Consider the following 13300-nt stretch of genomic DNA (forward strand, 5'->3'; position numbering starts at 1 on the left):
GTCATGTTGTATGTATACACACTGCATGATACAATAAACATTCCTGACATTAACATCTAGTGTCTCTTGGTTTCAATAGACATCATGACATGTATCCCCCAGTCCTACACTGTATCACACCCACTATATCACAGTCATGTAGTATGTATACACACTGCATGATACAATAAACATACCTGACACTAATATCTGGTGTCTCTTAGTTACAGTAAGCATCATGACTTGTATCCCCAGTCCTGAACTGTATTACACCCACTCTATCCCAGTCATGTAGTATGAATACACACTGATACAATAGACATACATGACTTTAATATCTGGTGTGTCGTGGTTACAGAAGACATCATGACATGTATTCCCCAGTCCTACACTGTATAACACCCACTCCATCCCAGTCATGTAGTATGAATACACACTGATACAATAGACATACATGACTTTAATATCTGGTGTCTCGTAGTTACAGTAGACATTATGACTTGTATCCCCCAGTCCTGCACTGTTAAACACCCACTCCATCCCAGTCATGTTGTATGTATACACACTGCATGATACAATGGCATACCTGACATTAATATCTTGTGTCTTTTGGTTACAGTAGACATTATGACTTGTATCCCTCAGTCCTACACTGTACAACACCCACTCCATCCCAGTCATGTTGTATGTATACACACTGCATGATACAATAAACATACCTGACATTAATATCTTGTGTCTTTTGGTTACAGTAGACATGATGACTTGTATCCCCCAGTCCTACACTGTATAACACCCACTCCATCCCAGTCATGTTGTATGTATACACACTGCATGATACAATAAATATACCTGACATTAATATCTTGTGTCTTTTTGTTACAGTAGACATGATGACTTGTATTCCCAAGTCCTGCACTGTATAACAACAACTCCATCCCAGTCATGTAGTATGAATACACACTTCATGTTACAATAAAAATACCTGAAATTTATAATCGGTGTTTCTTGGTTACAGTAGACATCATGACTTTTTTCCGCCAGTCCTACACTGTATCACACCAACTCCTTCCCTGTCATGTAGTATCAATACGCAATGATACAATAAACATACCTGACATTAATATCTTGTGTCTATTGTTATAGTAGATATCATGACATGTATCCCCGACTCCTACACTGTGTAACACCAACTCCATCCAAGTCATGTTGTATGTATACACACTGCATGATACAATAAACATACCTGACATTACTGTGCTTATCCAGTGACCGTTGGGGTATCACAATAGCAATGGCCAAAACAGTTTACCAAATTGCAGTTAGATTTCTTCTCCAACTAACTGATCAACTGGTAAAATATTTTAGCAGATTGCTCAAGTGAAATGTTGTTAGTATGAAGTGAGTGCTGTAAAATCAAAAGTAATACTTACCACCCAGATCCAGTTAGTTGATATCTTTGTCATTTGTTTCAAACACAAAAATGACTTACTATAATATGAGTCACTGAATAAGAAGGTCTAATTTTGACATGGAAACTTCTATCATAAATAGATTTTATAAATAAATAGTTGAAAACATTGTTTTGTAAGTCTATAATTAATAGCTCCGTTTTCCAACAACAAGTTAGTGCATAATTGTAATTTGGATTTTTTTTTTCTAAAGCAATTACTTATCTGCTACCATTAAAGGGAAATAATTTACATTACTGAAAATCAGCAAAATGTTGTCACAATTTTTGTCTGACAAATATCAACTTTCCTCATTTAATTTGTTTGTAACATTACTTGTATGATTATTAAACTTTTATCCTCTGTTTTGAAAAGAAACAATGAAATTTATTTTTAAGATGATTAAAATTTTGAAAAAAATAGTAGGCAAAATCAGAAGCCAGGTATCATTGATTAATTTTTTAGTGTACAATAACTCAATAAAAATTATTTCCCTTTAATGCCAGCAGATCAGTAATTTGTATAGAAAATATTATACGAATCATAATTACACAATAACTTTGTCTTAGAAGACAAAGCTATAAAATATACATCTACAAAACAATGGTTTGAACTATTTATTCATAAAATCTATTTATGATAGAAGTTTCCATGTCAAAATTAGACCTTCTTATTCAGTGACTCATACTATAGTAAGTCATCTTTGTGTTTGAAACAAATGACAAAGATATCAACTAACTGGATCTGGATGGTAAGTATTACTTTTGATTTCACAGCACTCACTTCATACTAACAACATTTCACTTGAGCAATCTGCTAAAACATTTTACCAATTGATCAGTTAGTTGGAGAAGAAATCTAACTGCAATTTGGTAAACTGTTTTGGCCATTGCTATTGTGATACCCCAAAGGTCACTGGATAAGCACTGTAATATCTTGTGTTCTTTGGTTACAGTTGACATGATGACTTATATCCCCCAGTCCTACACTGTGTAATACCCACTCTATCCCAGTCATGTAGTATCAATACACACTGCATGTTACAAAAAAAAAAACCTGAAATTTATAGTTGGTGTCTCTTGGTTACAGTAGACATCATAACTTATATCCCCAGTCCTGCACTGTATAACACCCACTCTATCCCAGTCATGTAGTATGAATACACACTGCATGTTACAATAAAAAACTTGAAATTTATAGTTGGTGTCTCTTGGTTACAGTAGACATCATGACTTATATCCCCCAGTCCTGCACTGTAAAACACCCACTCCATCCATGTCATGTAGTATGAATACACACTGCATGTTACGATAAAAATACCTGAAATTTATAGTTGGTGTCTCTTGGTTACAGTAGACATCATGACATGTATCCCCAGTCCTACACTGTATAACACCCACTCTATCGCAGTCATGTAGTCTGTTTACACACTGCATGATACAATAAACATACCTGAAATTAATATATGGTGTCTTTTGGTTACAGTAGACATCATGACTTGTATCCCCCAGTCCTACACTGTATAACAACCACTCTATCCCAGTCATGTAGTATGAATACACACTAATACTATACACATACATGACTTTAATATCTGGTGTCTCTTGGTTACAGAAGACATCATGACATGTATCCCCCAGTCCTACACTGTATAACACCCACTCTATCCCAGTCATGTAGTATGTATACACAATGATACAATAAACATACCTGAAATTAATATATGGTGTCTTTTGGTTACAGTAGACATCATGACTTGTATCCCCCAGTCCTACACTGTATAACAACCACTCTATCCCAGTCATGTAGTATGAATACACACTAATACTATACACATACATGACTTTAATATCTGGTGTCTCTTGGTTACAGAAGACATCATGACATGTATCCCCCAGTCCTACACTGTATAACACCCACTCTATCCCAGTCATGTAGTATGTATACACAATGATACAATAAACATACCTGACATTAATATCTTGTGTCTCATGGTTACAGAAGACATCATGACTTGTATCCCCCAGTCCTGCACTGTATAACACCCACTCTATCCCAGTCATGTTGTATGTATACACACTGATACAATAAACATACCTGAAATTAGTATCTGATGTTTCTTGGTTACAGTAGACATCATGACTTGTATACCCCAGTCCTACACTGTAAAACACCCACTCTATCCCAGTCATGTAGTATGTATACACGATGATACAATAAACATACCTGACATTAATATATTTTGTCTCATGGTTACAGTAGACATGATGACTTGTATGCCCCAGTCCTACACCGTATAACACCCACTCCATCCCAGTCATGTTGTATGTATACACACTGATACAAGAAACATATCTGAAATTAGTATCTGGTGTTTCTTGGTTTCATTAGACGTCATGACTTGTATCCCCCAGTCCTACACTGTATAACACCCACTCTATCCCAGTCATGTAGTATGTATACACAATGATACAATAAACATACCTGACATTAATATATTTTGTCTCATGGTTACAGTAGACATGATGACTTGTATCCCCCAGTCCTGCACTGTATAACAACCACTCTATCCCAGTCATGTAGTATGAATACACACTAATACTATACACATACATGACTTTAATATCTGGTGTCTCTTGGTTACAGAAGACATCATGACATGTATCCCCCAGTCCTACACTGTATAACACCCACTCTATCCCAGTCATGTAGTATGTATACACAATGATACAATAAACATACCTGACATTAATATCTTGTGTCTCATGGTTACAGAAGACATCATGACTTGTATCCCCCAGTCCTGCACTGTATAACACCCACTCTATCCCAGTCATGTTGTATGTATACACACTGATACAATAAACATACCTGAAATTAGTATCTGATGTTTCTTGGTTACAGTAGACATCATGACTTGTATACCCCAGTCCTACACTGTAAAACACCCACTCTATCCCAGTCATGTAGTATGTATACACAATGATACAATAAACATACCTGACATTAATATATTTTGTCTCATGGTTACAGTAGACATGATGACTTGTATGCCCCAGTCCTACACCGTATAACACCCACTCCATCCCAGTCATGTTGTATGTATACACACTGATACAAGAAACATATCTGAAATTAGTATCTGGTGTTTCTTGGTTTCATTAGACGTCATGACTTGTATCCCCCAGTCCTACACTGTATAACACCCACTCTATCCCAGTCATGTAGTATGTATACACAATGATACAATAAACATACCTGACATTAATATATTTTGTCTCATGGTTACAGTAGACATGATGACTTGTATCCCCCAGTCCTGCACTATATAACACCCACTCTATCCCAGTCATGTAGTATGAATACACACTAATACAATAGACATACGTGACTCCAATATCTGGTGTCTCTTGGTTACAGTAGACATCATGACATGTATTCCCAGTCCTGCACTGTATAACACTCAGTCTATCCCAGTCATGTAGTATGAATAATCACTGATACAATAAACATACCTGACATTAATATTTTGTGTCTCTTGGTTACAGTAGACATCATGACTTGTATCGCCAGTCCTACACTGTATAACACCCACTCCATCCCAGTCATGTAGTATGTATACACACTGATACAATAAACATACCTGAAATTAATATCTGGTGTATTTTGGTTACAGTAGACATCATGACTTGTATCCCCCAGTCCTACAATATATAACACCCACTCTATCCCAGTCATGTAGTATGAATACACACTAATACAGTAGACATACATGACTTTAATATCTGGTGTCTCTTGGTTACAGTAGACATCATGACTTGTATCCCCCAGTCCTGCACAGTATAACACCCACTCCATCCCAGTCATGTTGCATGTATACATACTGCATGATACAATAAACATACCTGAAATTAATATGTTGTGTCTCTTGATTACAGTAGACATCTTGACATGTTTCCCTCAGTCCTACACTGTATAACACCCACTCCATCCCAGTCATGTAGTATGAATACAAACTGATACAATAAGCAATGCCTGACATTAATATCTAGTGTCTCTTGGTTAAATAGACATCATGACATGTATTCCCCAGTCCTACTCTGTATAACACCTACTATATCCAAGTCTTGAGTATGTATACACACTGATACATGTACAATAAACATACCTGACATTAATATCTGGTGTCTCATGGTTACAGTTAAACGTTTATCCCACATTCTGTTTGCACACTACATATTTTCAAACATGCAGTTAAGGTGTTATTTCATTTATAATAAAGTGAGAACATGCAGAAGAGAAGATCAAAGGACTTAATAGAAAAAGAAGAAATGATATATTTTTTTTCAAAAACGACCTGTTTGGTCACTCGTATATTGGTGGTCTATAGATAGAGTCCCTGTCAGTCTTATGAATGTAAGTTATAAGAACTGTGTCTTTTATGGGAAAATGTATGGCTAAAAGTTATTAGTTATGTTATTTGTTTGATAGTGATGTGTATCATTATTTCTTTAAATCTTAACTTTTTCAGTTGGCATTGTTGAATTGAATGTCAGAGATGTAGAAAGGCAACTCTGTCTACTTAAATAGCGTAAAAATCGTAGATTTAAAAGTAGTGCGACTTTTCCCATGTGTCTAATGACTTTATTTCATGTCATTATTATAAGCAAAAAAAGTAAGCACACGAGTTTGTGTCAAGATGTACTACAGATTTCAACTTTTGTTTTATTTTTATTAGTAGCTGTAAATCTTAAATGTGCCTGTGTTTGCAAACATGCAAAAATATGTCTTCACTGGGAACTCCAAACCTGACACCTACAGACTTCAGTTTAGCAGGGTAACATGTATGTGTTGCAAAACATTGCTTTCAGTCAATTTAAAATCCGTTCAACAGGTTCTTGTTTGCCAAACCAAAAAACGATGAAGAACACGTCTGAAATAAACCCTGATTGATTGTATTGCTTTTTATGGTGTTTAATGCCACTTTCATCACTACCGGCTTTTTCATTGCGGACGGTTTTTATCAGTAGAAAAGTAAAAAAAAAAACAAGTGGTAGCATCCGCAAAGTGAATATATCATCCATATATTTGTTGCTTTCTCAGTGAGGGAAACCCGCATCTCCTTTTCTCCATTCATCCTGACATGTCGTTTGCTTATTTTGGTCGCTAGGTTGCTGTCTCATTGACGTTTATCCCACATTCTGTTTGTATACTACATATTTTCAAACATGCAGTTAATGTGTTATTTCATGTATAATAAAGTGATATACCTGTGTTTGTCAAGCATATAACTCACATTAGCAATAATTTTCTCAACAAATGAATCAATTCTACAAGGCATTGATGAAATATTTGCATTTGATGTAGCTGCTTCATGTCCAGCGACAAATATATCAGTCATTATCCAAGAAGAGAGTAACATGTATGTGTTGCAAAACATTGCTTTCAGTCAATTTAAAATCCGTTCAACAGGTTCTTGTTTGCCAAACCAAAAAACGATGAAGAACACGTCTGAAATAAACCCTGATTGATTGTATTGCTTTTTTGGTGTTTAGTGCCACTTTCATCACTACCGGCTTTTTCATTGCGGACGGTTTTTATCAGTAACAAAGTAAAATAAACAGCTGCGCCATGAGCGCATGATACGCCCGACGTCTTGTGTGGAAGTTTTATGCAATAATCATAAATAGTTTCTGAGAAAGTTTTAAGCAATTACCATTTATCGCTTTTGAGACATGGCGGGACATGTGAAATCCCCCCCACCCTGTTTTTTTTACAAATATCACTAAAATAAAATTTTGAATCAAACCAAAAACTATACAGATCTTTAGATTAATATAACAAAGAAGTGTGTACAGTTTCAAGCAATAATCATAAAATGTTTTTGAGATACGGCGCGACATGTAAAAATAAACAGCTGCGCCATGAGCGCATGATACGCCTGACGTCTTGTGTGGAAGTTTTATGGAAAAATCATAAATAGTTTCAGAGAAAGTTTTAAGCAATAACCATATATTGTTTTTGAGACACGGCGGGACATGTGAAACCCCCAACCCTGTTTTTTTTTTTTTTTTTTTTTTTACAAAAAAACTAAATATCACTAAAATAAAATTTTGAATCAAAACCAAAAAGTATACAGATCTTTAGATTAATATAACAAAGAAGTGTGTAAAGTTTTAAGTAATAATCATAAATTATTTTTGAGATACGGTGCGACATGTAAAAAAACCCTCCCCTGTTTAACAAAATACTCAATAACTCCAAAATAAAGTTTTGAATCATCATAAAAAGTATACAGATCTTTAGATTAATATAACAAAGAAGTGTGTAAAGTTTTAAGCAATAATTATAAATTGTTTTTGAGATATGGCACAACATGTAAAAAAAACCTCCCCCTTTTTTACAAAATACTCAATAACTCAAAAATGAAATTTTGAATCATCACCAAAAAGTATACAGATCTTCAGATAAGTATAGCAAAGACATGTGTAAAGTTTTAAGCAATAATCATAAATCGTTTTTGAGATATGGTGCGACATGTAAAAAAACCCTCCCCCCCCCCTTTTTACAAAATACTCAATAACTCAAAAATAAAATTTTGAATCATCACCAAAAAGTATACAGATATAAAGATTTATATAACTAAGAAGTGTTTAAAGTTTTAAGCCATAATCAAGAATTGTTTTTTGAGATACGGTGCGACATGTGAAAAAAAACACCCCTGTTTTAGATACAAAGTGCCGTAACTCAAAAAGTTTTAATCTTATTTTCACCAAAAAGTATACAGATCATTTGACCATCATAAGAAACAACTATGTTAAGTTTCATGAAATTTGGATAAGTCGTTCTCAAGTTACGGTGCGACATGTTTACGCCGGACAGACAGACAGACGGACGGACGGACACCGGACATTTGTATACCATAATACGTCCCGTCAAAATTTTGACGGGCGTATAAAAAAAACAAATGGTAGCATCAGCAAAGTGAATATATCATCCATATATATCTGTAGTCGCTTGGATGCTTTCTCAGTGAGGGAAACCCGCATCTCTTTTTCTCCATTCAGCGTGCACATGTCGTTTGCTTATTTTGGTCGCTAGGTTGCTCATTGACGTTTATCCCACATTCTGTTTGCATACTACATATTTTCAAACATGCAGTTAAGGTGTTATTTCATTTATAATAAAGTGAGAACATGCAGAAGAGAAGATCAAAGGACTTAATAGAAAAAGAAGAAATGATATTTTTTTTTTCAAAAACGACCTGTTTAGTCACTCGTATATTGGTGGTCTATAGATAGAGTCCCTGTCAGTTTTATGAATGTAAACTATAAGAACTGTGTCTTTTATGGGAAAATGTATGGCTAAAAGTTATTAGTTATGTTTTTTTGTTTGATAGTGATGTGTATCATTATTTCTTTAAATCTTAACTCTTTCAGTTGGCATTGTAGAATTGAATGTCAGAGATGTATGAAAGGCAACTCTGTCTACTTAAACAGCGTAAAAATCGTAGATTTAAAAGTAGTGCGACTTTTCCCATGTGTCTAATGACTTTATTTCATGTCATTATTATAAGCAAAAATTCTTAATAAGTAAGCACACGAGTTTGTGTCAAGATGTACTACAGATTTCAACTTTTGTTTTATTTTTATTAGTAGCTGTGAATCTTAAATGTGCCTGTATTTGCAAACATGCAAAAATATGTCTTCACTGGGAACTCCAAACCTGACACCTACAGACTTCAGTTTAGCAGGGACGTACCTCTATTACATTTTTGCACATATAATCTTAACAGACACAGTCAGTGTAGCACAGTTGTGCTTCTCAACGACATGTCTACTTGGCTACCGAATGATGCATCCAAATTATGACTGCGCGATATATTCTCAGAAATTTTGAAACTTCAAGATGTTACATGATGGATGGATGTACATATCAGAAATACAATGTCTCTATGAAGTTGTAGGTGGAAAATAAATAAGGTGGTGTCTTAAGATTGCAAATGAGACTCAATCACAAGACAAAACTACAGGTCACATTACTTGTTAAAACCTTTTGACATTTTTTCTCAAATTGCTCTTGTTTCTTTTAAGTTTGTGTCTCATTGATGCATAAATGACTTCTCCTTTTATTTCAAGTTGTCTTATATAAACAGACAAAATAAATTTACACATATAATCCGGCTGGCCACGTTATTACCGATGACCTCAATATTGCCAATAACACTTGACTGAGAAATGTGTTATCGAAAGGTCCGAAATATCGTGAGTCTAAATCCATTAATTGGAAACACAACTTAAATTGTCGAGGATTATGCCAGGCAATGGGCTAATCGTGAGAGGGAAGACGTAGACACTATTTCCGAATGGATTAAGGCTGTGAGGTCGTTGATACAAATCAGAATTAAGTAACTGAATTGGTCTATCAATTCCCATGCTACGTCAATCTTTAAAGACCCAAATGTTGCAAAACACTTATCCTACCTCCATGACAAATGTGTTGCTGTCCCCGCAGATAAAGCCCCAAACAACATCATGTTTGTGTTTAAAACTCATTATGTTCTAATTCGTAACCTCAACCGAATATAAAACAAATATAATACAAAACTCTCACATGGGAGTAGCCACTTGCAAAAGTTAAGTGCTCTTTTATTCAGGTAATTAAGTACACGTAATTCATTTTATATCAAACCCGTGCATGAAATTTTTCCCGCATACTTTATATATCCAATCAAACAGATCTTTCTATAAATAGCATAAACACATGTTCCTTACCAAACAAAACAAACTGGCATCGATATATGTACAACTTTGATAAATATAATTATGTTCTAATTCGTAACCTCAACCGAACATAAAACATTTATCAATATAAAACAAAACTCTCACATGGGAGTAGCCACTTGCAAAAGTCAAGTGCATTTTCGAAAAAAAAAACAAAGATCGGGCATGATCGGTTTATTATAATTAAATACCTAAATTCTGAAATACAGATAATTGAGTAATAATATTTTCCTTCACATATCCATCTTTAGCAGATTCGGATAAATCTATCTGTCATGTTTACACCAACTATACACCAAGCTTTGAAACCATAATAATAAAATAATTCATCCGTATAAAGAACCTATATCCAAAATAAACTAGCTTAGTACTGTAGTGTAAAGTGTAAATTTTATGAAGTCATGGCATATTATAGACATTCGACATGTAGCATTCAGATACGCTACATTGACCTTGAACAAGCAGTGTCATGTAGCCCAGCAGTATTGATTCAGCGTACACATGGTACATGTTGTTTTTCTGTCCAAACTGTATTTATATTTTTGTGTTCTAATCAATCAACATACTTTAATCAATCAACATATCTTCAATGGTATTCTAGCTAAGTGGTAATCCGTATTATTATTCTAGCCAAGCGGCAACCTGTATTGTTATTTAGCCAAGCGGCAATCTGTATAGTTATTATAGCCAAGTGGCAATCTGTATATTGTTATTCTAGCTATGCGGCATATCTTAAGCGTTACTCTAGCCAAGCGACAATCTGTATTATCATTTAAACCAAGCGGCAATCTATATAGTTACTATAGCCAAGCGGATTATCTTAAGCGTTACCATAACCAAGCGGCAATCTATATTGTTGTTTAAGCCAAGCGGCAATCTATATAGTTATCATAGCCAAACGGTAATCTGTATTGTTATTCTAGCCATGCGACATATCATAAGCGTTACTTTAGTCAAGCAACAATCTGTATTGTTATTCTAACCATGCTGCATATCTTAAGCTTAACTCTGGCCAAGCGGCAATCTGTATTGTTATTTAAGCCAAGCGGCAATTTTTATTGTTATTCTAGCCATGCGGCATATCTTAAAAAGCGTTACTCTAGCCAAAAGGCAATCTGTATTTTTATTTGTTATTTTAGCCAAGCGGCAACCTGTAAATATTGTCATTCTAGCCAAGCAGCAATCTGTAATGTTATTCTAGCCAAGCGGCTATTTATCTGTAATGATATTTTAGCCAAGAGGCAATCTATATTGTTATTTTAGCCAAGCGGCTACCCGTAAATATTGTCATTCTAGCCAAGCGGCATGTTTATATTGTTATTCTAGCCAAGCAGCATATCTTAAGCGTTACTCTAGCAAAGCGGCATATCTATAATGTTATACTAGACAATAATGTTGAGTAGAAAATACATAAACCTTAACAAACTACACAAAGTAAAGAAGATTTATCATTATTCAAAACCAATCAATTATATCAATACTAGATCACAATAGGTACAGCAATTACAGTGCCTTTCAAATCATTTGAACCAGACAATGATTTCTTTTAAGAACCACGAATAAAAATGTCTTTAGTATCATTGAATTCAAGCATCTCGTCCACACAATGTTGGCATAACAAACTATTCTGATATAACAAGGCCAAAAATGGCGCAATATAATGTTTAATAACTATACATACTAAATGTATAGAGAGAACAACCAAGTGTTGTCATCCTTCCAGTCAAAGCAAAACGCAACACACCTGATGAACCTGGTGTATAACATCTAGAATAAAATAATTCAATTTTCTTGTTATCACTGTCAGCAAATCTATCAACTGAATGAGCCATACATATAATCTATAAATTCAAAAAGAAATTTCAACACTGACGCCCCAATCGTTTGAATAAAAAAACCTTGCTTATAGCATCTGCTTTAACATTTGTATCTCTAGGTATCCATTCAATATCTAAATTAATAGAATTCTTTACACAACTAGAAAATATTGACATCGCCAACTATGTAGTTGCGTTTTTACCACTACCTGACTCCACTATACCCACACAATTCTGACTGTCCGTAAACCACTTCAAGACATTCCAGCATGGATAACTGACCTTGAATAGTATCTATACATAATTCTATAGCCTTCTTTTCTCTCCATATCAAACTTAATCCTGTCCCTCAACCAGTCCACATTTTATAAAAAAAATATGATTCCCTTATAGACATAAATAAGCTCCATAAGCAAAACTGCTAGCATCAGAATACACAATTATCATACCTGCCAACTGTCACTATTTGCGGGGGATTTCCCCCATGGAGGCTCCCAAATTGAAATTTTGAAAGATCAATTTTGTCCACAGTTTTAAACAAAACAATTAGTTTTACAATGACTTTAAGCTTATAAAAGTATGAAGAACCCAAAAAACAACATTAAAATGTATTTGAAGGCCCCCTCAAAAAAATTTTATGACTATGACAGCCATCTTGCACGCAAAACCCCCATGGGAATTTTGAAAAGTTGGCAGGTATGAATTATAGATGGAACCTTATACTAGAAAAATTATCTCCCCTTGACCACTAACCCTTTCCTCAAGCATTTGAACTATTATTTATGTTTCTTTAATCACTATGTAATGTTTATCTAATGACGTTATTAATGTTATGCTCTTATTGGGCCCTTTAATTTTATAATAAAATATTGTATTGTATACTCTGAAAAACATTTCGAATTTAAATCAAAATTTCCAAAACTGTAACTCACATATGACCTCTTGTTCCCTCAGTCAAGATAAAACTATAGTCCCATGAAACACGTGACTCAATCAATCTATACAAATTTCTAGTTATTAATCTGGTTACATTACCTATGACAGGCGACATAAAAATTACTCAGCCGGTGACCCCGGCTAAAAGCATGCACTAATAAAAGGGAAAGCATATATCGAAATTGTAAATGGATTTATAACATGAGGTCTGGTTTTAACTTCTTCAATACAATCATTAACCAAAAGATCAGCAATAGCTCGTGATACAATTTTTGCATTATCAATAGCAGAATTATTGTTTTTACTATTAAAAAAGGAATAGCATATCCGTTTA

This window comes from Mytilus galloprovincialis, chromosome 10, assembly GCF_965363235.1.
Source record: "Mytilus galloprovincialis chromosome 10, xbMytGall1.hap1.1, whole genome shotgun sequence".
In the NCBI taxonomy this organism is placed as follows: domain Eukaryota; kingdom Metazoa; phylum Mollusca; class Bivalvia; order Mytilida; family Mytilidae; genus Mytilus; species Mytilus galloprovincialis.